General features: G+C 31.6%; 1 long non-coding RNA gene across 1 annotated transcript; it reads left to right on the top strand.

Annotated features, from left to right (window-relative positions):
- Positions 1–471: 471 nt before the first annotated feature.
- On the top strand, positions 472–2,493 carry LOC126892950 (uncharacterized). Its single transcript, XR_007701061.1, has 2 exons — positions 472–2,157; positions 2,232–2,493. It is a non-coding gene; the product is annotated as an uncharacterized LOC126892950 (long non-coding RNA).
- Positions 2,494–3,028: the final 535 nt, after the last annotated feature.

Here is a 3,028-nt window from a genome sequence, read left to right on the forward strand (position 1 = left end):
CCGTGCCACGTGTCCAACCCAGTTCCATTTCATTTTCGCAATTCTTCCAATTACATCTTCCACCTTTGTCCTGCTCCGCACGTCCTCGTTTAGTATATGTTCTCTGTTCTCTCAGAGATACTCCCAACATAGCTCGATCGATGGCCCTCTGTGTTGTTCTTAATCTATTGGCTGACAACTGTGTAAGTGTCACGGTCTCCATTTCATAAGTCCATGGTGTTGTGTATAACGGAACCCACCTTGCGAGTCGTGCCAGATGACAGATGTCGAGGATGAAAGGCAGAAAAGCGCGCTTACTTCTTAGTTTTTAGGTCAAGAACCACGTCAAGAACCATGTATCTCTTACGAAGCGTTAATAACCAAGGTTCATAGATAGGGGTTAGGTTATCTCATAACTATGTGGGCGGAAGCGTGAGGGAGGGGAATGCCTACGTCACTCATACGACAAAGTCAAGTTTGACAGTTGTTTGTGCCCAGCAAACAGACCGACGTGTTAATTACGTGAATTTCTGGTACATTTGTCACCAATATACGTAAATTGCTTACGTGAATTTCACGTGAAAATTTGGTTGGAATGTCACATTGAAAATACGTCTTTAAATTACGTGAATAACTCGTCTTCAATAGACGTGTTATTCACCTTAAATACCAATAAAATGTTTCGGGAAATTCACGTTGCAAATACGTGTTGATCAACATATCTTTCGGTTCACGTAAATAATTCGACCTTAATTAACTTACTAATCATGTAATTATTATCCTCATATGACATAAATAAAACAAGCCTATAAAGTATTAACAATGTATTTATTTAGTAGAATTTAGAGACTTTAAAACATTTGTCTTGTATAATTATTATACAAGATAATGAACCAAAAATGCTACCGACCTAAAGACGCATTAAAAAATTTGCCAACACAAAACACAACACAGGTCACTTTTTATTTTGACGACACTTCAACCCTCGAGCAGTGAGGTAAACGTTAATACGAAAGGCATTATTATAAATAAACCCGCCTAAAATAAAACGAGGGAAATAAAGCTCTTCACGTTTCACTTTCACTTTTTGTTGTGAGGAGAAATGTGAGAAGCTGATATTAGAGAATTAGAGGTTATGCTCATCGATTATAAAAATCGATTATTTTTAAATTACAGTTAAACTATTCTACTTACTTTAAATTAGTATTACATATTTTCTTTTTGTTTTTAAATTTCTTCTGCTATTACCTAATTGGTCTTACTAAAAATCTATTTCAATACCAGAATAATATAAAAAAATAATCCTATCGAAACGTATCTATTATTCGATAAATCGATTAATTTAGTTTTCGAACCAACTATGTTAATCACGTATCGTGGTCACGTGATAGTATTTAAAGGAGGAGAAAGGCTTGGTAGTACGTCATCACCGCGCGCGATTTGAAAATTAGACTCGACATCATTTTAGCTGTGATATTTTTAAAGAAAAAAAAAAATAGCAAAAATAGCTTCAAATCAAGGTTGGATTGAAATAGTTATGCTAAATGATTTTAAAAGCGAAATCATAAACTTTTTGTTTAAATATTGTATTATTTACATTACTTTACGTGGAATACATCTAATTTTTCGACGTCCATAAAATACAGGGAGTAAAATTCAAGCGATACGTATTTAACCAACACCGTTGTAAAATTTTGTTTTCAAAAATATTTCTCAAAATTTAACCAAAGGAAGTTATTTCTGTTTCGTGATTATTACGTGAAATAAACGTACCTTTGCGATGTAACCGACATTCACACCTATGATAAAAAACATGTACAATATTCGTCATTATGATTTTATATTATTCTAATGTCAAACATGTATAAAGGAATCAAAAATATATTGGTGAATGATTTGGCACTGAAATACGTTTTTTTCCCGTCATAAATCTCCGAGTTACGTATTCGTTGAAATTTGCCGTAAATTTAACGTAATTATCACGTAACTGGGCTCAAACCTGTTTGCTGGGTGGTTATATTTCCGTATATTTTTGTGGAATTTTCTTATAATATCGTTTATTTGTTTAATATTTGTTGAGTTTTTAAGCATATAAGGACAATATTACTATAATTACTTATTTGGGTCCTATACAAAGGCAGTAATGACTTGTGAAGTGTGTTTTCGTAACCGTGTAAAGTTAGTTTAAAAATTATAATATTACACATAATAATATGTAGTTTTGTATGTTATAATAATAAAACATTTTTTAGATGAGTGGTGGTAAAATTTGTAGCATAGCTATATGTAAAAGCAACTCCAAAATTCCTGAACCAGATGGAAACAAAATAGTGTTTTTGGACATTTCCCAAATACCTTAACATTATCAAACAATAATGGATAATAAAATGTTACAAGATAAATGGGCCTCTAAACATAAGAAAATAGGTAGCAAACATTTCCTCGTGTCTGAATATGTTAATATTATGTTACGTCTTTTTTATATTTTAACCTAATAATAAATTATTTATATTATTCCTTCTTTTGTTGTTGCATACCACCAAAAATGATAAAAGTGCTGCACATTCCACGAAAAACATAATAAGTAAGTACCTACATATTAGTATTTTTGATTTTAAACTTTTTCTTCTATTTTTTTGGATTTTTGTGCTAATTAAATTGTTTTCTCCATTTAAAACACACATAATAAGTGTTAAATGAATTCTAGTTTTTTGTTAGCAGACTATTGATTTTTAAGGGAAAAATTGATATATGTAATTACCAATATAAGAACCACTTAATAAACCTATACCCAAGAAAATCTCAAAATATATTGCAAAACCTAAGTTTTTGAACCTTTTATTAGCATTGACTCTTATGACAATTTTAAAATTGTCGTACGGATGACGTATTCCCGCCTTTAAAAAGCCAGCCTTTGATTGGTCTACAGTTATGAGACAACCTACGCCCTAATCTATTAACCTTGGTTAATAACCGCTATGAATTCCAAGATTTTATTGGTTAGAACTACCCACGTGATATCTGTGTTCGTATTGGTCAAATGATTAAG

Source organism: Diabrotica virgifera, chromosome 9 (genome assembly GCF_917563875.1).
Source record: "Diabrotica virgifera virgifera chromosome 9, PGI_DIABVI_V3a".
Lineage (NCBI taxonomy): Eukaryota > Metazoa > Arthropoda > Insecta > Coleoptera > Chrysomelidae > Diabrotica > Diabrotica virgifera.